Source organism: Cynocephalus volans, chromosome 11 (genome assembly GCF_027409185.1).
Source record: "Cynocephalus volans isolate mCynVol1 chromosome 11, mCynVol1.pri, whole genome shotgun sequence".
Classification (NCBI taxonomy): domain Eukaryota; kingdom Metazoa; phylum Chordata; class Mammalia; order Dermoptera; family Cynocephalidae; genus Cynocephalus; species Cynocephalus volans.
This window is the reverse complement of record NC_084470.1, coordinates 100,645,089-100,671,417: the sequence shown is the minus strand read 5'-3', so window position 1 is coordinate 100,671,417 and position 26,329 is coordinate 100,645,089. Positions and strand designations below refer to the sequence as shown.

The 26,329-nt window shown below is 38.8% G+C and overlaps 1 pseudogene; it reads right to left on the bottom strand.

Moving 5' to 3' along the window:
- Positions 1-3,271: 3,271 nt before the first annotated feature.
- Positions 3,272-26,329, bottom strand: part of LOC134390164 (transport and Golgi organization protein 1 homolog) — a 37,489-nt pseudogene continuing 14,431 nt past the window's right edge.

Genomic DNA, 26,329 nt, shown 5'->3' with positions numbered 1-26,329 from the left:
ACTGGGCATGTGTTAAGGTACCAGCACAGCAAGGCACGTGCACGCGTATGCATGTGAGAGGGAGGCACTCAGCTGCAGTACGTTTCCAAAAATTTTGCAATCAGAAAACTAATTTTTAATTTTAGCTATGTTTCATTTTGAAAAATAAAATTTTCAAATTTTAGATGAAATTTTTAAAAAAAATTTCTTTTACGTGAGTACAGTGATCTCAAGTATTTGGCACTGGATCTAGCCATGGTTAGAGGCAAAGAAGAGAAGCAAATGATTTCTCAGGATTCCTTCCAGACCTAGGATTCTCTATAAATGTAAACCTAAGTACTTGGTTTCTTTCCACTCAGAGCTGTGGGGTGGCTGTACAGCACCCTTACTTGAGTAGGATTTAAGGAGGTCCAGTCTGCTCCTGGACCCTTTCCTCTTAGCTAGTTGATGATTAGATAGTTTGAAATGAACATTTTTTAGGAGCAGAGGGTATTTTGGAAAATTCAAGCATTTTTAATAGAAAAAAGTCTATGTGAGTTCCAAACTGGAAGTCCAAAAGTATAAGAAAAGGAGAAAAACCACTGGCTGGCAGGATGATGCTTAGTGGAAAGTGGATGATGTGGATATTACAGGCCCTGGTGGGGCCTCTCCCCTGCTGAACTCCCTCCCCCAAATGTGGGGGCTCCTGGAAGATGGCCTGGAGGCAGGGCTGCCAGGGACCTGGGGTGGCCATCTTCTGTGGCTTGCTCCTCTGCAGAAGACCATAGGAACCCTGACTTTGGTGGTTTGGTTTGTTGTGCCTGTCGGTGTTTTGCAGGAGAAAACAAGCAGTTTTTGAAAACCAGTCAGTACATCTGGCAAACAAAACTAGCGTCCTTGGCTGAATTTGGAAGTCTTACTTTTAATATATTACCTTGCCTTCTTCCTTTCTCATCTAACCCAGGAACTGCAGATGGTATCATATTATCCTAGTAATTTTATCTTGTTTTATGCATATTATAAGGCTGTGCATTGAAATATATTTTCAAGCCATGTGTTTATTAGAGCATAATAACTTCTAGAGCTATAAAATACATATATTCATTCAACAAAATATTTCTTCCATAAAGATATTTTATTTACTAGTGTAAACAATACAAAAGTGAACAGTTATCCAGACCTATCTTTCAGGATGCTTACTATGTAGTCAGCATGGGCAGAGCCAAAAGTATATCATCATGGCCACAGGCGTGCAGAGTATGTGATAGATGAGCAAAAAAGGGCTGACGGAGTTCAGCAAAGGGAGTTCAGCAAGGGCAGTCTAGCTAGAACAGAGACTCAAAGGGTGTGTAGGAGTTGACCATGCAGGGAGAGAGCCCATTGGAAACCATCGTGGAGAACCTTGAACAGACACTTCTCTGTGTTATCTGTAGTCTTAATTACATATCAGCTGCAGCTCTTCTGGAGTGAAATGTTTTACACCCTACCTTGAATTAGAGAAGAATTGAATAAATTATCTTCAGCCTTGAAATTACTGCCTCCACATTAAATTGTTTGAAATATAGCTAGTAGTTAGATTAAACCTTATTACAGTCTAAGGCAAAAAAGTTTGTTGGTAAGGGGAAAGAAATATAAGCACTATCATTTGAACTAAAAGTTCTAGACAATTAGGTTATGAAACTGATTCACCTAAAGGTAGAAAAAGTTAGTGTTTACTCTGGAAAAAAATAGTTTATCATAAAAGGAGAACCTGTTCTTGACTTTGAAAGTTGGTTAAGCAGTCAGCTTTTTTTTTTTTTAAAGATGACCAGTAAGGGGGTCTTAACCCTTGACTTGGTATTCTCAGCACTATGCTCTCCCAAGTGAGGTAACCGGCTGTCCTTATATAGGGATCTGAACCCATTGCCTTGGTGTTATCACACTCTCCCAAGTGAACCGTGGGCCGGCCCTAGCAGTCACCTTACGACTGTCAAAAAATAGCCATAATCAATGTAAAAAAGACAAAGGGCTACTACCATCCTTAATATTAAAGAAAATTTTAACTTGTGACAAAAAAGACAACAAACACATTAGAAACTTGCGCAAAATGCGCATATACACATACTCCAAGATGTACAAATAGCTCTTAAAAACATAAAAAGATACTCAACTTTATTCATAATCAAAGACATGCAAATTAAAACTACTGTTGCTGAGGCTGTGGGGAGACAGCTACTGGCTATAACACTTTAAGAATAGTGCAATTTCAGATTCTTAGATTTACAGATTTTTAAATAAAATACCAACGTTCAAATATTAATTTTGGAATAATAGCCATCAAAGAAAAGAACTGAGTTCAGCCCATGGTTGCTGACTAAGGCCTGTTATAAGCCTCATAGTCCTAAACCATTCTTCCACATGGTACCATTCTGTAATCTCTTTTGTCATATTCCTTGAAAATCATTGGCAAGGTAAGGGAAAGATAGTAGACTGTGTACATTTTTAAAAAGGCATTTCCTTACTTTTATGGTCACATCATTTCCATTTTTATGTTACGGACCCTTAAGTAAGAATGGTAAAAGCAGGGCCGGTCCCGTGGCTCACTCAGGAGAGTTCGGCGCTGGTAGCACCGAGACCGCAGGTTTGGATCCTATGTGGGGATGGCCAGTGCGTTCACTGCCTGAGCGTGGTGCAGACAGCCACCAAGCCAAGGGTTACGATCCCCTTATCAGTAAAAAAAAAAAAAAAGAAAAGAAGAATGGTAAAAGCAATAGAACCTCAGGTCAGACAACTCTTGCTACTAATGTAAAATCATGCTTGGAAAACCATTCTCAATAGGCAGTGAAGGGTGGCATGGTTAGCTTAGTCGGTTAGAGCACAGCCTTATAACATGAAGGTCAAGAGTTTGGATCCCTGTACTGGCCAGCTGCAAAAAAACCCAAAAAAACAAAATAAGCAACAAGAGAAGCAAGCATGTGAATGCTGTGTAAGTGGGACCGCTCTGTTCTTTGAAATAAAAGGAAGAAATCACTTGTGGAATTCACAGGTGACTTTTAGGTTGAATCCTTAGCAGTAAGCAACAGGGAGTGTGCTGCCAAGTCACCATCTTTAGTTCTGAAGAGTTTCAGTTTACATGTTCCCCAGATGTCACAAATATCGTGATAATCAAACGAATCACATTCTTGGGAAATATTAATAGAACAAATTTTTATTAACTATCACTACAGAGAACTTCAGCAGGAGCTGAGATAAAGTTTAGTGATCTTTTAGTAAACATTTTTAGCATAAGTCTTATAAATACCATTGCTATGTATTTATCTGGTGCATACTAAAACTGGATAATGGACATATATGTTCTTAAAGCATTTCCACGGGAGATGTTTATATTTTTCATGACATTCTGAATCATTTAGCAATTACATACATATGCTACATTAACTAAAACACAGGTATTCTTTATTACACTTTTGAAAATTGTAAGGATGCTCTAGCTTAAGAGGCGATTTTTATCTAGGGAGGAAAACCATATTTTTGAATTGTTTGGCTCAAAAAAGCACACTGCCAAGGCAGCTTAGTTCTAAAACAAACATGTTAAAGTGAACTTCTAGATTTTGAAGCCAATGAAGTCCTTTACTGTAACGAATAGTGTATAGTCCACTTTCTCCCCAACCGTCAGACTAGTTACGGGCTCTGCTTTAATGCTCGGGAACAGTCCTGGCTACTGCTCTGAGAGGCAGGTAAAGGCTCCTCTCTCAAGCCTGAAGGCAGTAAGTCTGTTGCAGCAGGTGGTGGTGGGTAATCCTGGTGGCCATGGGTTGGGGGTGGTAATTGGCTACCAGGAATAAAGTACTCTCTTGAGCCAAGAGAGCCAAAACGTCTAAATGGTGTGTGTCCTGGTACAAATCCCCGAATGTCAAAAGGCAGGTCCAATCTTCCAGGTGGAACACCTGGTGCATATTCTCTTAAGTCTAGTGGTGGACACATACCAGGACCTAGAAAACAAACATTCAGCCATGTAAAAGTACCTAGGAACCTATCTAAATTAAGATGATTCCAGGTACATTAACATATTCTCTAATTTCTCACAACCCAAGAACGTCAAGTGGTGGCATCCCGGTTTTATACATGGGGCAAACAGGCTCAGCAATTTTAAGTTACGTGCCTTTGGCCAGCCAGCCACCAAGGAGCATAGGCAGGATTTAAACTTGGCTCTACCTAGCTCCACACCTGCATTCTTTCCACTATACAGTCTTGCCATCTTTTTCTCATAAGAGCTCAATTTGTACTTGGACGTACCATAATACCAAAGTGACAGATTATGAAATAGGGCTTCCCTGCAACAAAGAAATTTTGATAAAGGAAACTCCATTGTCTACTACTGTAAAAATCCATGCAATAGCTCAGCATGGAACTAACATACGGCATCAAATTCAAGGCGCTTGCTCTGCTGGAGAAGACCTTCTAGCTTCATCCAACTAAATTCAGCAACATTCACTGGATAGCTATTACATCCTACCTTCTCTTTAAAAACTCCTTCTCATCTATTCCCAAGTGAGGAGGGAGGCTTTAACCTTTCCTTCTTTTGTGTTCTGTGACCCATTTCTTATGCTTCTGTTATGGGTGATCACAAGCTTTATGTTGTAGAATCTATGTGTCTGTGACCTACAGGACATCTTGAGTAAAGGGATGTGTCTAAACCACCTTTCTATCCATTGCAGAGCCTGGTACATAGCCTTGGGTGTTTAATAAACACCTGCAGAAGTAATATTTCTGCCTATCACTAGCTTCTTTCCTTGTCTAGATGAGATGGTTGCTGCCATCTCAGTGCAGGGAGACTGTAGCACTCCATGTGTCCTAAGAACTTGAGCCAAAATTGAAATGTACTCAGTCAGCTTTATCCTTGTATTGCAAAGCCCTGCAATAGCAACTGTTTTAGCGAGGAACAGAGAGAAAAGGTGAATATGCTCTACAAGTCAGTTACTACTATTCAAATCATCATACCGAATGGTGGAGGAAATGGCCGAGGCCAGAAAGACCCGTAGAGCTGAGGAGGTGGTCCATATCGAATGGGTGGTGGGATGGGGCCTCCAACCAGGGAGCTCATGGCGGGCACCCCGGAAAAGGAGGCAGGCGGGGGGCCTTTAGGAGCCATGTTAACCTGCAGAATAGAAGCAATTCAAGTTTTGAAAATACTTCGGTATGACGGACAAAAGGACTAACACCAGTAAAAGGTAAAACCCAAAGAAGCAGATGTCAGACACCTCTCCAAAGAACGGGATCAGTGCAACAATCTCCTACCCTCCCCCGTTTGTTCTCATTGACAGCTTAGAGAGGTTTTAGGGATGCCACAGGAGTGCATGGTCTCACTGTAAGCATATGACTGTTTGTGTCTGCGAACGGAAGGGAAAAGCAAGAGGACTGTCAAAGGCTATCAATGGAGATGCCTCCTGATTAATGAAGACGCCACACCACACACACTGTGATGTCCCTCTAAGGCACCGCTCCCTCCGTTCACCACAATAGCTCTTTATTTCCACGTTAAGAATGCAGAGGATAAAAAGGAATGAAAAATCCATTCTCTACACACGTCCCAGTAGCTACTAGTCAGAGTACCTCCAAAAGGGCTTTCGTATATCTTGAATTCTCAGATCTCTAAGTACTTAAGTACAACCATCTTATTTTCATTATGAGAGAACAGAGTTTTAGATAATGTGCTGAAGGTCCCCCAGCATGGAAGAGGCCAAGCTGGAATTCAATACCAGGTTTGCCTCCAAGCCCTTGCTCTTTCCACCTGTGCTTCGCCTCTAACAAAGGGGTCTCTACTCTCTAAAGTCTTCCGCCTCAAAGGGCTTTTGGGTCTTACCCAAACTTCCCTTGAATAAAGAGATCTCTCAAGAGATATGTGTTCCTGGCGTCCTGCCCTGGGACTCGGAAGTATCTTGCAACAGAAACAATGTCATATATACAATTAGGCAGGCGCAGCTCTAATACTTACCTTCATTCATTAGAAATACTATATATTATAAGATTCTGACTAATCATTTCCTATGGTAAACTGGGTTGGAAACTCTAAATATTTTAACTTACTTTGATTTCAACAGAGAAGCTCTATGAGGTATGATCAGAAGACTTACCAGCTATAACAGCAACAGAAGTAACAAGAGAATACAGTTATGTGAACATAATTTAAGGCCATTGCTGGGAACAGAATCAACAGGTAATTACAGATTTTCACTACTATTTCACTTCCAGCAAACATTCTTCTGTTATCAATCTGTGATTTCAGATCATTCAAAGTAGGCTTTGTCAGGGCCGGCCCGTGGCTCACTTGGGAGAGTGTGGTGCTGATAACACCAAGGCCATGGGCTCGGATCCCTACGTAGGGATGGCCGGTTCGCTCGCTTGGAGAGCGTGGTGCTGACAACACCAAGTCAAGGGTTAGGATCCCCTTACCGGTCATCTTTTAAAAAAAAAAAAAAAAAAAACGAAAAACAAAGTAGGCTTTCTCTAGCATACAAGTGCAAAAATTCTTAAATAGCACTCTTCCAAATGAAGATATAATAATGATGGGTTTTGCAACTTAAAATGAATTTACTTTGCCTAAGAGCAGTCAACACTGAATCACACAATATAGTTGAAATGATGACTTTTCATATTTTTAAAATTACAATTATAGCAGATGCTCTGAACAGGTTAATTGTCTAACCAAAACAGGCAAGAGGAGAAAAAAACAACCAACCAACTAGTCAGATTTCACAACATTCCCAAATCAAGGACAAGAGTGAGATCAGTAGTGCAGTGCAATTTAAAGCCAAGTATATTAGTACTCCTCATATCCTATCCAGAAATACACCAAGTACAAACCCAGTCCAGTCCTCGACCTCTATGTACTTACTGCTCCTGGATGCTCAGCCAAAGAAGTAATGCTGGGAACTGAAGGGCCTTCAGGCTCTTGGGGAACAGTTTGCTTTTTAAAAAATAAACAATAGAACACACAAAGAGGAGATGAGGCAAAGAGAGAGTGCTGTAGGAAAAGCTGAATGTTCCTGAAATACCAAATTGTAATTCACAACAGCTGCAGCATTTACCTTGCCCTTGTCCATCACCTTAGAAGGGGAAGAGCTTCTTGAGTTGCTGTTCATCACGGCAGCTGCACCAAATCCTGGGTCTGTCAAAGGCCAGAGTACTCACTTAGACTTATTTTGATTGTACACTGTGAAAAAATCCTCCACTCACCTTCCACCATAACTTTAGACTCTTTGAACACACTTAGGTCCCTTACCAGAGGCAGAGGGTTTCCCAGACACCTCAGAAGACCATTGAGGACGAGACAGAGGCCTGTCTACTGACCCTTGAGAAAGAGATAACTGAGCCCTTGACTGTATTTTTTCAGAAGAAATAAACCAATTGTGGACAGACCTGGGTTCAACTCTACCTAGGAAGCGGCATTAAAAATGGGTCTCCCAATACAATTAAGGGAAATCACTTGTAATTTATGCACAGGCTTAAAGAATTAAAATAAGAACTGTTGTGGATTGAAATAACAGCAATAAACACTGCACATTAGGAGCACTGGTCCTGTACTTCATTTCAGCTTGATATAATTCTATAGGCTGATTTTTTTCACTATATAATCTGACTTCAATATCTTATCTAGCATTATAGACATATTTAGGATTTTTTTGTTTGTTTGTTTTTTTGTCTTGTACGTGACCGGTACACAGCCAGTGAGAGCACTGGCCATTCCTATATAGGATCCGAACCCGCGGCGGGAGCGTCGTGGTGCTCCCAGCGCCGCACTCTCCCGAGTGCGCCACGGGCTCAGCCCAACATAGTTAGGATTTTTAAAACAAACTTACAGTATTTCAGGTTATAGTGATGATATATAGAAGTATATATGCTGCATAAACTATAAAGTTTTAAGGCTACTTTTATAATATTCAGGAAAGGAAACTCACATTTAAAGATAAAGGGTTATACTTCTCAGTAAAAAGTTAAAAGAAACAAAAAGCAAGAAAAGGACCTCCACAGAAATAATAAGTAAATGCTTTCTGTTCTAAAGTAGATCTTGCAGTAGACGATCCACCAAGACAAATGAAGAAATTTGCTTTTGTCTACTGGAAAGACCCAAATTCTAAAACGTTATTTGCATTAGAAATCTTGAATAAGAGGGAACGAACACTCTTGAAACAGTTTATTTCAAGGTCACATGTGAATGCTCACCAAATTCTCTTCTAGGCATATCTCTTCGGTTGAGCGTAGCAGAGAGAGGCCTCCTGGGTGGCTGTGCTGCCAGTGGAGGGGAGCATTCTCCACCACTCACAGGGGATGGGCGAAACGATTCATTGTGGCTCAGAGGACCTGAAGAAGACAGCGTCTTGTTACCACTTTAAGACCTTTCTTTTCTTCGGTAAGTTCTTGAAGTTATTTATAGGGCATCATAACTACTACACACAAAATAAAAAGTAGCTTATATACGCTTTACACCAAAAAACAGATTGCGGCTTTTTATGAAATGTTTCTCACCTCTCCGTGGAGGGTTTTGTGTGTCTGGCCTTCCTGGCATTGGTTTTACAATCACAGCCTCTTCTTGCAGCAGTGCCACCTTCTGAGTTATTTCCAATAATCTTGAATATAGAGAAAGAATGGACTTAAATATGAAATACAAATCAATTCCTTATTAGACACCACGTAGTACAGCCTTTAAAAAACTAAACTGCATTGAAAATAGAGATATCAAAATCACCTACTTGTGTCTCAGGTCAGCGGCTTCCCTTTTCTCTTCAGCTATAGCCCTTTCTGCAGCATGAAATTTTACCTGTTGGAGAAAATATATTTAAATTCAGTTGTGGTAGATTACACACAAAGTAAAGGAAAGAAAGAAAATCTTACCCAGTTAGCATGCAGTTTTTTCTCCTGAGCAGCAATCTGAAAAGATACACCAAAAAATATGTTTTGGAATTCATTATAATAGCCATTATAACAGTCTGTATTTGATACCAAAGAATTCTGCAACTGTAGGACAGTATAATTATTACCTGGTTTCTAAATGAGCGCTCTGTTTTCTGCAATTCTTCCTCCATTTCTTCAATTCTCCGCCTAAGAATTACACTTGTTTTTACCACTTCAAGCACAACTGGATAAAAATTCAAACAATCTGGCCACATTCCCTATACTCTTAACAACTGTACCCTAAAAGACTTCATCCATACATATAAAAACATATTTACATGGTTATATACATAGAGTAAAACAATGATGAAAACTAATGCTACATAAATTCCTTATTATTTAATGGCTAGAAATTCTGAGTTGATGGAGATTATGAGTTGATAAATTACAGTTTCCTCATATGTTCTTCAATATGTTCCCAAATAACCCTAATATTATCCTCCTTGATAAAGCTTTTCTACCCCGTTTTATCAGAAAACTTCCAAGAGTTATGACTACTGCATCTATCAAATGGCACAGTAAATTTAATGGCTTTTGCTACATCCTATAACAAATCGGTCTCTTAAAGAATTACTGCAATATATACTCCCCTCTCCCCCAAACTGTTTGCATGAACTAAGTTCCCTTACAGTCTTGCCAGCATTCGGTATAAAATTTAGTTTCTCTCTTGTGTGAACTGAATGTATTCATGCCCTCTGACATTTATGCTTCTGTACAAGTATTTTCTTCTACACAATATGAAATTGGCTATAAAAAATAAAGCTAACACTAGTTTCATTAGCCATTGACACCACTTTTAGAAGCTGAACTCACTTGTAAGTTTTTACTTCCTCTGCAGCCAAAACCGCTTTCTCATCTGCAGTTGACAGCTGCTGCTCTCTTTCTTGCCGCTCATACTCTTCTTGACTCAATTTCCTAAGATAAAACAGGTTGTCAAGTGAAAGTGTTTCTCTTTCTTCCCAGCAGTCTAGCTGAAATCTCTATTCAAATCTCACTTCCCATCCTACTCTCAAAAATACACAGACATACAAAGTCATAGGAAGGAATTCAAACCTGCCATTTAGGGATAAAAATCAAACTATGGCCTGTTGGAGAACCACCTACATTTTCTAACTCATAATTCTCTGCTCACTAATGAACGAAACAGATGTACAAACACTGTGGGCAATCTCTAGTGCTGGAGATGAAGAAAGCTCACCTTACTTCAGTGTGGAGAGCCAGCCGAATCAACCGAGCATAGCTAAGCTTATTAGGGAAAAGGAAGGGAGAATTACTTCTCTTATTTCTACCATGGAAAGACCACTAGTTACTTTTCTTATTTTGTTATGGATGAACTATTTCTGAAACCAAGACATGAAAAAGGTAGTCAGCGAAAGAGCCTTGGGACATGCCATGTAACTATGCAATTAACAGTAGAACATTTTCACATGTCAGATGTGGAATTCCTACTACCTACTTCGATGGAATCATGATTAAGGAAAGCGACCAATCTGAGTATTGGCAATGTTTATTGAACAGAAAAAGAATCCAAACCGTCTCGTAATCAGGGTGTTATCTATTGGAAACTGGTTTTAACCTGATAACCTTCAAGTTCATGATGTCAATCTACTAAACATAGATTGTAAAGGGAGCAACTTTTAATGGCTTAGAAATGCTATTTTCTAGTATCCCTTGTACTTCTTTACCCCTAGTTCTGATTCAAGATACTTAAATTGAAACTTAACTTTCTATGAATCAGAAGCAAACTTAGAAGAGGTATAGTAAAAAAAGGTTACTAACACCAAAGAAAAAGGTTTATGTATTTTTTATAACTGCTCATTCAGTACTTCAGCAAATATTTTACATGTGGCTGTAATACAACAGTTACCTTGTAAGATGCTAAGATAAATGGATGGGTGAAGTACTATCCCTGCACTAAAAAAAAGGAGCTCACAGTTTAATGTATAAAAGATATATATAAGAACAGAGCAATTCCTCCCTAACTCTGGTTTAGTAAGAAATGTAAAAAAACTGAGACTTGAAGAAAGACCAGAGAGAATTTTGCTTCCAATAGTGGTTGAGTTAGTCTCAGAATACTGAGAACAATTAGAACATCTAGACAAAAATAGAAAGAATGTGCTTGAAGGCATCAGAGAGCTAATAAGGCAGGAAAGATACATGTGTATGGCCAAGATCCAGTAGGAAAAGGAATCTCAGAATTACAAGTAAGCCTGGCATTTTAAGCCACTTTTCCCCTAGGTTCCTCCACACATTGAAGACAGTGCAGAGAGATAAGGAGACTGAACATAGCTTCCAACATCTCTGGTTCAGATAAAAAAGAGGTGGAGTTTGGGGCTGCTGGTGATGGGGGAACTCTAGTAAAAGCCCTAGGCTTTGAGTTGAGAGACAGTGCTGGATACGTGGAATATTAAACTGTCAATACAATGTCCTTTGAAGGAACTATGACATTATTGAATGATCTTAACTGCTGACTGGATTGAGTGACAACCACTTGCTAGAAATAACCTCAAATATTTCCGGTAGGAAGATCACACCATCCTAGGCATCAATTTTCCTTTATCATTATCATATGCAATAGTTGTCACTCAATCTAAACTGACCAGGCACTCCACAAGACAAGACAATGTGATCAAAATCTAAAATACAAGAGAAATGGACTCAATGGCTTCGAATAATGGGATTATTTTTACATGGATTTTTAAATTATTGTGCCTTACATATTCAAGGAAGTGAAAGTCAAGATCAAGAATTTCAGCAGAGGATTAGAAATTATAAAATGAAAAATAGTAACTGAAATTAAGAACTCAATGAGTGACTTTAGCAGCAGATTTGATAACTGAAGTGAGATTTTAGTACATTGGAAGACAGGTCAAAAGAAAACATCCAGAATGAAGCCAATTGAGAATGCAGGAGATAGAGGAAATAATTTTTAAAAAGCCTACCATGTTTAATTGGTATCTCAGAAGACAAAATGAGGCAGAATTAATACGTTAAAAAAAAAGACCCCCAAATTCAAGAGAAGTTTATGACCCAAGCAGCATTAATGCAAAAGAGAGACAGAGAAAGGGGAAAAGGGAAAACCCCACAGTTAGGCACCTCCCCTTAAAACTGGTGAAAACCAAAAAGAAATATGACTGAAGGTGCTAGGACAGGGGTGAAACATTTGAAAGAGGGAAAATAAGAATGATAACAGATTCCTCAAGGAAACTATAAAACCAGAAAATAAGTAATTGGTTATCTTTAAAGTGCTGAAATTAAATAACTGCCAAAAATTCTACGACCAGCAGAAAGATCCTTTAAAAATGGAATCAAAATAAAGGCATGTGACCCAAGTTAAACTCATTGAATCTGTTACTAAAGGATGTTCCAGTAGAATGAAAGTGATCCCAAATGGAAGACCAAAGATGTAGGTGAATAAAGAACTACAGGGACTATAAATATGTGTGTAAATTGAATGAATATTGGCAGGACAGCACCATGAGAGACAATAAGAAGTCTTGTGGAGTTTGGGGTATACAGAACATTAAAATACATTAGCAAAAAAGCACCTAAGTCAGGAAGGAGGTAAAGCCCAGAAAGAGGTAAATCTATTAATTTATGTCAGACTTTTTGATAAGTCTGGGATATAACTCTGTGGTCTTTTAAGGCATGGTCACGCGTCAATTAATAGGGATACATTCTGAGAAATGCATTGCTAGGTGATTTCATCACTGTGTGAACACCAGACTGTGTACGTACACAAACTTGAATGCTATAGCCTACTACACATCTATAATCTGTGGGCCTGCCATCATACATGTGGTCCATCATTGACCGAAATGTCATTGCAAGATGAGCAAGATGACCTGTAACTAACTCCCAAGCTTAAACAAGGGAAGAGAATAATTTAAAATGTTCAAACAATTCAAAAGGAAGAAGAGAAGAAACACAGTACAAACCAACAAACAGAAAGCAAATACCAATAACTAGATTTAAACTCAAACACATTTAACAGTTACATTATAAGAAAAAATGAGTAGTCACCCAGTGTCTATGCCTATTTATGCCACCACTCCCTCCAGAAAAGATTTTAAGGAGCAGAAACATTTGACTAAACAGGAGATTGGCAGGTGGAAATAGTGTTAGAGGACATTTTTGCTACAGAGAAAACCACACACATGACAACCAGGAGGCGTGGAGTGGTATGAAGGGACTGTACTGTGTGTGGCTGTAGGTCAGGAAGCATCCGAAGGAGCTACAGGAAATGGACCTGGAGAGGCAGCTCAGGACCATGTAAGGGGAGCAACCTCTATACCTGCTGAGGAGTCCAACATGGATACTGAAGAGAATGGGGTATCCTTGACAGAGTTTAAGCACAGAATGAAATGGACAGACTTGTATTTTAGAATGTTTACTCTTGCAGCTTCAAGAAAATTAATCAGAGTGTGGAGAAAGTTGCATAAGAAAGGGAGACTGAAGACAGGTGATTAGTTAGGGGACTGGCAGAAAAGATGACATGTGCCTGAACTAACACAGTGCCTTTGGGAGAGGATAGTTGAATACAAACCAGACATGGTGACTGAAAGGAGGCTGGAGGAGCTGAATAAAATAGTGCCACAGTGCCTGAGTCTTGAAGAAAAACTGTCACTTACATGATTCACAACACTATTAGGGCAGAGACATGATTATTCTTAGAAAAGGTAATGAAGGGCCAGCCTGTGGCTCACTCGGGAGAGTGCAGTGCTGATAACACCAAGGCCCCGGGTTCGGATCCCATATAGGGATGGCTGGTTCGCTCACTGGCTGAGCGTGGTGCTGACAACACCAAGTCAAGGGTTAAGATCCCCTTACCGGTCATCTTTTTAAAAAAAAAAAAAAGAAAAGAAAAGAAAAGGTAATGAAAAGAGGAATGTTCCTCTCAAGTGGGCCAGGTTGTTCGAGCTGGCCTGAACAAAGTTTGGAAATCTAAACTGGCTGCTTGATGAGTGCAGAATTATAGAAAAGTTAATGGTGTGGTTTCAGTGTTTAATAGCATCAGGCCGTAGAAGCATATTTTAAGAAGTTAGCGTTATTCAGCCATACAGGCCTTCTCCCAGACTGAGTAAAGTATAAGAGTAAACACAAATAGCAATGCCACAGACAAGCTATTTTTAGGAATTCAAATATTTTGTGGAGAAAAACCTCAAAATATATTATAAAAACACATCTTTTGAGAGATACTTAGCTCCAAATTTGAGAGGTATATTTTGAAAGATTAATACCTAAATATACACACCAAACGGATATTTCTGTATTCAAAACTCCTAACATCCTTAACATAATTACATCATGATTAGTCTGAATATTTGATTATATTAAGTCCTATACTTTCAATAACTAAATATTCCTCTTGAAGTTCTTATTCTACTAAAAAACATGTCATACAAGTCACCTGGAATTTGAAGAGACTATATCAAGAGCTAGGAAAACAAATGTAAGACTAATCAGAATTACAGAATGGACCACAAAGAAAGGCAAATGGAGTAAGTGGTGGACTAGAGACAGGGTGTGCATCTGCAGAAAAGAAGCACGTGTGCAGCAACGACTGCTGGTATCAGTAAACCGCGCCCCTCACATGAATTACAGGCAACAATTGCTGACGACTGGTCAGAACAGAAAGAAAAATGCAAGTTATGGGAAACAAAACGGAAAGAAGGAAAGACAACACATACCAAACACAGATGGAAAAAACCGTAAATAATCTTTAAGATAAAATTATCTACATTAGTATACAGATTTAGTCATGACAATTGTGTTAACAACTAACAATGAAACTCTTACTTTTGCAGAGCCATTTCGTTCTGCTGGTATAGTTCACTCAAAATCTCCACTTTCTGCCTCAGGGTTTTACATTCATCCTCCAGTCCAGCTTTGGCAGACTGCAGTGAACTGCGGTCCTTTTCTAATTGCTTTATTTCATCTGTAAAGAATAAGACAGTTGAGCTCTATGTGTGCGCACAAGGACTTCAGAACGTGGTTGAGAAGATGGTGCCGACAGGGGTGAGAAGAACAAAGCAGAAAGCCATTCCTCATCTTCCCAATGATATTTTGTATCTTTCCAATATGTGGTGGTTTCTTTTCAAGAAGCAACCTACCTTGCAGATTACATTTTGTGGACATCCAGGCTCTTAGCTTAAATTGTAAGAGTTTTAGATCCTCTTCAACTACTGATATTATAGTTTGTGTCTAAAAAGTGCAGAAGAGAGAAGTATTCTTAAAAGTGAGGCATCGTAAGAATTCACAAGCATTTATGTGACTATTTAAAAAGGACTATACCTGAGAGACGCCCATCATCTGCTTAATTTGAGTTTTCATTTTCTCATTCCGGTTACCTGAAAAACAGAAGGCTTTAATTGCTTTTTCTTCCCTTGCTTTTTTAACTCTATATTTTCTTGACTTCCCCCAAACTAAACAATTGTGTTCAAATACTAAAAGAAAAAAACAAATTAACCAACAGAACTAACGAGACTAATTAACTTTTAAGAGAATTACAAATATAATTTAAAAAGTAAATTCCCAGTATCTACAATAAAAATGTTATCCATGCTGTTTTTGAGGAAGAAGAAATATCTGAGATGAAGCTCTGTCTTCTCTCTCAGGTCTCTGCTCGGGTAAGTGTCTTATTTTAGAAAGAGTCATTTCTCTTTTCTCCCCCAGAATCTGTTACCAGGTGTGGTTTAAAACAACCACTAATGCAAGCAATAGCCAAATTGGGAGACTGTGTTTAGAAACATTTTCCTCATCAGTAAACACTAGCTACCCTGTAGCCTCCACTCTCACAGCCTAAGTTAGTTTATAGCTCCAACCACCTCAGTACTCTTAAAACTGGTTGTAAGCCTTTAAACCACACAGCTACAGAGACGAGTATTAAAATCATATGCCATCTCCATGAAGCTGAGAAACAAGTTTCTCCTATGGCATGTGTTCAATACTTAGAGGTATAAAACATGACCAGTACAGTTCCGGTGCATGTTAACTAGTTCTCAATGGGATGGGGGAAAAAAAAAAACTTCAGTGTTCTTTGCATTCCAATTGCTATATCACACCCCAGCAAACCACCTCTGCCCAATGCAGACATATATAGAAATCTAATGCTATGTGTCTACAACTGTAAAGCTTAAAAGGAAATTCAGCCAGCTGAGAAACAGCATCAGTATACGAAATTAAAGACAGGAAGGCAACAAGGGGTCCAACCTCCTGAGACTGATCTTACCTCCCACCTCTCCATTTGCTAATTCATCTGACTCATTTCCTCCTTTATTTTGACTCTGAGATTCAGACTCATACTCTAACCGATTCAACTGTGTAATGCAATTAGTCAAAGCCTAGAAAAGAAGCAAAAGGGGATCTGTAAGAGCCTCTCAATTTTAATTCAGCAAATTTCATGAGAATTCATGAGAATTAAGCATGTATTCATGGGAACGAACTTACATTAATATTATCATCTTTGTGAGTAAGAGCTACTTCTAAATCTTTCTGAGACTTCTTAAATGATTTGATTTGCTCACTGAATTCAGCATGTGATTCACTCCGGTCTCTGATTTCCTGCTGCAACTGAAAAGTCAAAACATGTCAATTCCCACAGGTTAGGGCTTTTGCACTGAAGACATTACAACAATGTGAATGAGACTGGGAAGTAAGAAACTAAGCCCCTCCCTGACCTGTCACTATGGGTTAAGACCCTTGCTGAGGGAGAGGGGAGAGTGTTCTTAACGCTCAGAGCTATAGCGTGAACACCAGATCTGTCAAGGAAGTTGATCCAGTTCACTGCATCCTTCAGAAAATTGCAGCCAATTCAAATAACTCACTTCCAGTAGGAATGGAAGAGCATGTCCTATCGTCTCCCACTTCCAGTAGGAATGGAAGAGCATGTCCTATCGTCTCCCAAGTCCAGACTCCTGATCATGTAACCTTCCCTTGGCCAATGAAGCAGTTAACTACTTGAAGAAGGGTTAAAAAAAACCTACTTCTTGGGTCTAAAAAGCCAATCTATTACACCTTTGAAGCTACTCAAGTTAGTAGTTGGTTAATGTTTGGTAAGACAAAGACTAAACACTCTGATCATAAATTGTACAGAAGAACAGGAGCTCTGGAACAGATAAGAATGTAGACATGCACTCAGTTTTGGAAGCACAGTTTAAACTTTGCATATCTAAGAACAGAATTCTGTGTGCTCATTTCATTACCTTACAAACAGATCTGAGAAAAAATATTCGTGAGGTAATGGTATTCGGTTGTCTAGTTTACATGACCTAGGACATTTTTTTTTTACCTGCTCTTTTTTCTTCTTAAGCCTAGCATTTTCTTCTTGAACCCGGTGGCATTCAGACTTCACCTTTTCTTCACTAAGCTTAGCTTCCTTAAGAGCAATTTGAACCTAATGTTAAAACATTCCTATTAGTGAATAAATTCCAAAGGACAAACACTTTACACTTTCCCAACCAGAAACAATGTAGTTTTCATTTTCTGCATATTTTAGCACACATCAAATTTTTGCTCCTCAACAAAACTAAAACATAGTATAACTATTCCGTAGGAATTGTAGTCAGCTTTACCTCTGAAAATTCTGAAGCGTTCACGGAGATAACATTGTTTAACTTCTGTATAGATTTCCTGTTTTCTAATATCTGCCATGTGGAAACAGAAAACAAAACATGTATTAGGATTTTAGTAGAAACATCAGGATATATGCCAAAAAGAAGAAACAATAACAAAATATATCCCACTGTCATCCTGTATGTTTCAGGTAAAAGCATGAGAACCAGTTTTGGCATAGGGCAAAAATCAAGCACTTAAAGAGGAACCATAATTGAGGGCACAAATATTTCATGACATCCACAGCCTTCCTGGTTATGAGGTAATGTAGTAGATGACCAGACAGAAAGGCAAAAGCAAAGAAAATGAAAAAACTTTCAAGTAAACCGATTCAAATCAGTAATTTTTTTCTAGTGGTAGAGAAAAAACAAACAAACAAGCAAACCCAAAGACACTTTAAAAATTCTCTTGCCTGAATTCAAAATGGCAGGATTTGATGGAGAAAAGATAAATTCCACATACAGAAAAAATTCCAAATAATTTCTAAAGATACTGGCTCTTCAAGGAGGTGGGCCATAACTCTCCCCTCTTGGACTGTGGGCTATGCACAGTAACTTCCTTCCAAAGAGTCCAGTATATAAAAGGTGGAAAAAGAGTAATTTTGCAGTGGAAAAACCTGGCACGACTACCTTTGCTAGGTGGTCAAGCTCAACTGTGTGTAGGACATACAGGAACCCTCTCTACTATCTTTGCAACTTTCACATAATTCTAAAACTAAAGTAAAAAGTTTACTCAAAAAGAACTTACAAAACAAAATATAAGGACTGTTACGGTTATCATAGTTACAGTTTCTTAGTTGCTCTACATGTTTCAGAGGACAGAACCAAGTAATATGAAAATTACCCAGAGCTGAGGACAAAAATACTTCCATAAAACCACTTTAAGTTATATTAGAACTTAAAATTCCACAAAAATGGACATAAGTAGGTTCAACTTCTCTGACTCCCACTCTTACTTTAGATAACAGCATGGAAAATATCCTGTTCAACTCATGCAGTATACAAAATATTTCAAAAGCCAAACTACAGTAACACTTAGCAGCAAAACTCTTACCAAGTCCCGATTCCTGACAGTATGTTCTCTCTCAGATTCTAACATAACACAAAGACTTTTAGCTGTGTCATCCAGAATTTCACTAGTTTTTTCAAGTGTTTTGATTTTATCCTACAAAAAGATATTAAGATTAGTAATAATTACTCATTACTTTTACTTTCATTTTCAGAATGTAATCCCAAGGGAATTTTACCTTATATTTAATTGCTTCATCACGAAGTATCATATTTTGTTTCTTGACTTCTTGAATGTATTTCTTTGATTCCTTGATCTATATAAAATAAAGCATTCAGAATTCAAAACTAAATTATAGTTCTACCAAAACTTATTTCCAAATAAGCGACCCCTTACAGAAGGAAGCAGGGCTTTACACATATGATGACTGCTTAAGATCTCAATGGTTGGTAGGAAATAATAAGAAAATATGATTTAACAATACTATAATAACTAAATTTATAGTTAACTATAAGACAGGTGGAAATAATTCAAGTGGGAACAATGGGGGAAAAAACTAAAAAAATCATTATACCTTCTGTTCATAATCTGACAACTTTTGTACAAGTTCTTGATTTTCTCTTGTGATGTTTTTCACCTTGTCAGAAATTTGCTGTTCAGTGACTAAAAAGGGGGCAAAAATCAATAAGTCACTAAATAAAATTGTTACCCAATGTATTAGCAGCAAAGACATGTTACTTGGCACTATGAGGAAAAAGAAATTCTTTTCAAAACTTTTATGACTTTTTAAAGAGCCATCTGTAGTTAACAGCAATAAGGATATAAAAATGTTATTAAAATTTAAGAAAAATATTCTTCTAATAGAATCCTTATTTAAATGAGATTCTAGTTGAAATTTATTTCAAAAATGGGAAATATAGTAAAACCTTATAGCTTGATGTTCCTTTCTGCATGAAGCACATTACTTCTCAGAAAATGGGATCCCTTCAAATACATGTTATTTAAAAAAAGAAACAGAATGAAAATGCAAATATATTGATTGATATTTCTATTCCTCAAATTATCTAGTTTAATAAATGTTTCATGTACTGATTAAATCATTAGCACAGGAACGTTGTTCACCTGTAATAAACCCGCATTGCATCAACATCTAAAGTCAGGCTGCCCCAAATTAAACTAATCATCTTCTCTCTACTCCCACAATTTATTCTTCCTCATCTCCTATCCGTTGGTATCATCACCATCTACTCCATCATCCAACCTAGCGACCCAGGAAAACTAAAACTTTCGGGAGCTAATAAGTCAATCAGACACAAGAAGTCATTATATCTACTTCTAGCTTATATAAAACTCATAACAAACACCAATACAGAGGAAACAGTACAAAAGACAAAATAAGTCTAAAATTTTACCTTGATAAACTCTACTCTTTACCTAGAAAAGAGAGGAATAAAATTAAATTTGATGTTAAACATTTTATTAATAAAAATATATAGTTCGTTAAATTGTGAGCACTTTCTGTGCCCCAGTGTCTTTGAAATATGTAAAGCCACCTTATATCCTATTATATGGATATACAATAATTTAACAATTCCCCGACCATAGGGATCATTAGGTTGTGACAAGTTTTCACTCTACTAAGTATTGTTCCACTGAATGCCCTTGTACATGACCTTTAATGCATGATTGGTTATTTCTTTAGGACAGATAATTAGACATGATATTATACTATATAAAAGGATATGACCACTTGTAAGACTTCTTATACATATCACTAAGCTACTTTTCAGAGTGGCTGTATGAATTACCAATTCTACTAATACTGCATACGTGCACCCTCCTCATTCTTAATCTTTAGGTTTTGATAAAAGGGATTCATAAATTGAACTTTTCCAATTGAGTTTATACATGTTATCTTGTTCACTTAAGTCTAAAACACAAAGATTACACTATTTTATAAGGTTAGCTTGAATGATAATCATTAATTTGCATTTATGTTACTGAAAAAGAAACAAATAAAAGGGCCAGTGATTATAAAACATCCCTTGCATTTATGAGTTAAAGTATAAATTAATTTACTCACAACAAGGACAGTTCTCCAGAAGAATACACCAAATGAAACAACTCCCAAGAAGGCTGTTACAAGTACAGGTTGCCATGGCAGTCCATAGAAATCTGGCCCAGGCTGAACATCATCAGGCAATGTAGCAACAAACTGAAATAGACATATTAGAAATAATGGGAAGCCTTAAAGAAATTGGCAATAATGCACTCACAAAGAGTCAGCCATAGAAATTCTATGCCAAACTCCACCAGATAAGTACACCCTCAAAAAGCTTCAATAGCTCTTACTGCTTCAAGGACAGGATGTTGGCAGTCTCATTCCTTGTTTGACTCATAGTGTTTTTAAGTATTACCAGTCTAAATGTCTTTAAGTTGAGCATATATTTCCAGTTAGCAGAGACACTGCCACATCATTTTGTCCAACACATAGCTAGAGTCCCTCCGCATCATACTTTTCTCTTGGTTAAGTGGTTTTTATTACTTAAAAACAAAAATGTCAGGCAAAAAATTTTAATATACTATGAGTAATCAACTTTCACGGCTGCAAATAAAACCAATATGATGGTAATGGATGTGTTATTCCTCTAAAATTTTAAACTTTAATTTTATTCTACTCTTATGTAAACAAGGACAAATGCTAAGTCAGATAGCTCCTGATAACTGGTCTAGATAAATCCTGAATTTAACTGTCTTCTATAAAACTCGGCGCCTTAATTTTAAATGTTTCCTGGGAGATAGTCCATTAAACGCCTGCCTGCTCCACACTGTTTTTGCTGCCTTCTACAAGTACCCGAGTTAACTACCATACTGACCCCATCCCCCAACAGTGCCAGGGGCTACTGGGAAAAGACTCACAGGCTCTCAGTGTTTGGATAGTGGCTTTAAACATAACACAGTGCCTGCCACTTCTAACTGTTCAGTAAGAAATGATCAAGTGATGAAACTTCAAATACACTCCCACTAGCCTCCCTAAACAGCACAGCAACGTCCTGCCTGCCTCGGGCCTGACACACTCCATTTCCTTGCCCAGGTCGGTCAGGGCACCCACTCCACTCAGAACTCGTCCACCCGCCTGCCAGAACTGGGGGTCCCACCGTGGGAACGGGGATCGTCACCTCCAGCAGCTTGGCTGTGAGGGCTGTGTACAGCACCGACAGGGGTCCCCAAAGCGCCCTGTCCAAAGAGGCGACAGGAGGCACAATGGCAGGAACTGCCTCCATCGCATATGGATAGGCGGCGGGTGAGACGCTTCGCTGCGGAACGGCACACGACTCGTCTCCTCTAATGAAGACCGGCTCACAGAGGAGACTGAACTCAGTCTGCCCTGAGGCCGGCTATTCGGCCACGGAACACTGAGAACACTGTTACCACGGTGACGATAGTGAACACTGTGAACACCGTGAGGGCGGGTCCTGCACGGAAGGAACCAACCGCCGAGCGGCGCGGGGGTGAGTGCGGCAACTGAGTGGAAGCATCCAAGCGGGGGAGGCGACGAATGGGGTCGCCCGCCGTAGGAGCTGAGAGAATGGGCGATGCAAGGGGCCGGAGTGAGGTGGCCAGTGCGCTACTGGGAGAGGACCATGGGCCGTTGCCAGGGGACAGGAGGAAGGTAGGCCTCTCCAGCTGCTCAGAGCTGGCCCCTATTTCACAAAGTGCCGAGACCCCCAGCTGACCCCGGTCCAGACAGGAAAGGAGTGGCGTACGCCCTCCGCCCTCTGCTTACTCCACCCCGCCCAAGCTCCAGCTGTTCACAGGGCCTCCCATTCTGGTGACACCCCTTTAAAAAGCCTTATCCTGTGCAGTCATGCCATCATCACCCATATGCCAGTGGGTCCAGTTCTGGATCCCACATTTTAAGGTTACTTGACTCATGGAAAAGGAAGGGAGAATGAATGGTCTGGAAGTCACTTTCCAAAAGTTGAGGAAACTGGGGACAATTACACTGCAGAAAGAAAAAAAAGCATTTGAACATCTTTAAAGAGATGTCTTCGAGTTGAATATAAAGTTAATTCAGAAGAACAATCAAGCATGAAGCAGGAAAAGCCTAAAGAGAAGAACAATGAAGGGCGCAGTGAGAGGGCAAGGCAGGCCCTGTCATTACTCAGAAGTGTACCAGCCCAAGGACACATACTAACCACGGGATGGGACAGAAATCCAGAAACAAACCCCACTGCAGTGGACATCTGGGATACAATAAAAGTCAGCTGAAGAAAAACAGACTTTATTTTTGTGACCAGTAAGGGGATCGCTACCCTCAGCACGGTGTTGTCCACACCACGCTCAGCCAGCGAGCACACCGGCCATCCCTGTATAGGATCCAAACCCGTGGCCTCAGCGCTACCTCCAGAGTGAGCCAAGGGGCCGGCCCGAAAAACAGACTTTTTAATATGTGGCACTGGCATATCTAGATAACCATATGGAAAATGATAAAATTGATCTTTTTCTCTTGGTTCACAAGGATAAACTCCAAATGAATCAGAAACGTGAATGGAAAAAATGAAAATGAAAAAGTACTGTACTAGAAAAAATATTTCTATGTCTCATGAGTGGGCAAATCCTAATTATGTCTCAAAATCTAGGAGCAACAAGGGAAGAGATTTATAAATTTGATTACTTAAATATAAAAAAGCTTGCTCAGTCCCCCACCCCACAAAAATTGCAAAATAAGCAAAATTTGACGGTGACAACCTGAGAAAATATATTTGTAACATATTAAAAGGGATTACTATTTCTAAAATATAAAAAGCTTCACAAATAGAGAAGAAAGTGGCCAGGAAACCTATGGAAAAATGGGCTGAAAGAATGAACGGATCTGGGAAAAGAAATATAAATAGCTTGTAGACATATGGAAACACACACTGCCCTGTTCATAAAGAAAGAAATACAAATAAAGCCTACACTGAGTCACCATTTCTCATTTACCTTGGCAAGATCCAAATATCTGATAACATATGAGGATACTTCAAAAAGTCTGTGGAAAAACAGAATTAAAAGATAATACGAATCTTTCCATAAGCTTTTGAAGTACCCCGTACTCTGCTGGTGAGAGAATGTGGTGGAAACAGCCACTCTCATGCATTGCTGATCACTATGCAAAATGATACAACCCCTATGAATGAGAATTTTGCAACATCTCCCAAAATTACATGTGTATTTACCCACTGACTCAACAATCCCACTTCTAAAGCTCTATCACAAAGATACTGGGGAACAACAAATGTCGAAAATATATGTGCACAGGGGCTGAGCCCGTGGCGCACTTGGTAGAGTGCCGGCGACGCTCCCACCGCGGGTTCAGATCCTATATAGGACTGACCGGTGCACTCACTGGCTGAGTGCCGGTCACGAAAAAACGACAAAAAAAAAAAAAAGAAAATATATGTGCACAAAACTATGTTACTCCAGTATTACCTATAGTAACAAGACTGGAAATAAAATGTCCATCAATAAAAGAGACATTGAATAAACCAAAGAATACTGTGCAGCTATAAAAAAGAAACAAAATAATTTTATATACTGTTATATATCAAATATAGTTTCCAGGTTCGGCCCCGTGGCGCACTCGGGAGAGTGCCGCGCTTAGGAGCACAGCAGCGCTCCCGCCGCGGGTTCGGATCCTATATAGCGCGGTGCGGGCGACACCACACCAAGGGTTGCAATCCCCTTACCGGTCACAAAAAGACAAAAAATAAATAAATAAATAAATAAAATAAAATATAGTTTACAGAATATTAAAAAACAAAACAAACCCTGGCACTTGGTATAATCAGTCTTTCAAATTTTAGCTATTCTAATAAATGTGTAGTGGTAACTCATTGTGGTTTAAATTGGACGATTAATGATCTTGAGCATTTTAAAATGTGCTTCTTTGCTACCCACACATCTTCTTTGGTAAAGTGTTTATTTTACTGGGTTATGTTTTTCTGGGCTTTTTTCTTAAATGAGCTTTAAGAGTTCTTTATATATTTTGGATACAAGTCCTTTGTTAAACAGATGCTCTGTAGTGAATTTTTCCCAGTCTGTGGTTTGTATTTATCATTTACTTTGAAAAGTGTTTGTTTTGATAAAGTCCATATTATCAACTTTCACTTTCATGAATCATGCTTCTGATGTCAAATCTAAGAAATCTTTGCCTAACCCAAGTTCAACAAAAATTTTCTGTTTTTCCTACAAGTTTTATAGTTTTAGGTTTTACATTAAAGTCTATAACCCATTTTGAATTAGTTTATGAATATGACACGAGGTATGGGTGAATTTTGCAGATAAATAGCCAATAGTTCCATTTGTTGAACAGACATTCTTTTCTCCATTTAATTGTCTTTCCACCTTTGTCAGAAGTTCATTGCCAGATATGTGTGGATCTAGTTCTGGATTCTCCATGCTGTTTCAAAGATCTATTTGTCAGCTATACTGATTACTTATAAAGTCTTGAAATTACATAATGTTTGGGCTACTCTAGGTCCTTTCCATTTTCCACAGGAACTGTAGAATCAGCTTCGCATTTTCTATTAAAAAAAAAAAACTCCTGATGGGATTTTGAATGGGATTATGTTGATTCTAGTGATCAAACTGCGGATAATTGACAGCTTAGCAATATATTTAGTCTTCTGAATCATAAACAAGGTATATCTCTCCATAAATTTAGGTCTTCCTTAGTTTCAGCAGTATTTTATAGTTTTCAATGTATATGTCTTACACATTTTTTGACGTATTTATCTGTAAGTACTGCATTCTTTTTATACTGTCGTACTTGGAAATTTCTTAAAATTTCAATTCCCAACTATTTATTGCTAGTATATAGAAATAAAATTGCTTTAGATGTAAATCTTTTTCTGGCAACTTTACTAAACTCCTTTATTAGCTCTAGCAGCTTTTTTGTAGGTCCCACCAGATTTTATGCATAGATGTTCATGTTTTCTGCAAATAAACAATTTTACTTCATCCTTCCCAATCTGGATGATTTCTTTTTCTTACCTTAGTGTACTGGCTCTTGCCTTACTGAACTTGTAGGCAGAATGCACCCGTGCTCGGCACAGGGTCTGGCACCCGGCAGGTGTGCAGTAATCGTCTTCTCAGTGAATGAATGGCAGCTGCTTAAAAGAGAAGAGGGTAAATGCCAAGAGAGACCAAAGGGAATTGCTTTCAGGGCAGAGAACTGGCTCGGGCCTCTGGGAAAGAGGTAGAATTCCTTACACCTGAAAGTATCTCCACGTGAGGAGGCGGTGGGGGGGTGGATTTCAGAATGTGTTATATTGAGCCTGGGCCATGTCTTATAAACAGCTAGGAGCCCAAAACGCTGATCAATTAGTGAGGAGTAGGACTAGATGCCTCTAAGGTCTCTCCCAACCTTAAGGTTCCACCCACTATTGATCTATGAAACCTCTGGTGAAGTTTTCCCAATCAAGTCAGCACCTCAGTGCCTGCAATGCACGAAGACACATTTAGGAAGACTTGCCTGTGAAGGTTACTGATGTTATTTTGTGGTGGGACTTAAAAGATAGGGCAAAGAATTTGTTAATTCTGGAAGCAGAATTTTGCCTAATCCTAAAAGTTTCTGAGCAAGAGAGTAACAAGTCTTAATGTGCATAGCTCATCTTCAGCAGCAGAACATTTTGAGTTAAACAAGTTTAGAAGTAGAGAGTATTATATATGAATGTAATGTCCTCTGGAACATGGGGGGGCCTCTGTGTTGTCATTCCTTTGCAAATTAGCTTTATTCCTTTACCAGCTGTGACCTCCTATACTTTGTGTGTGT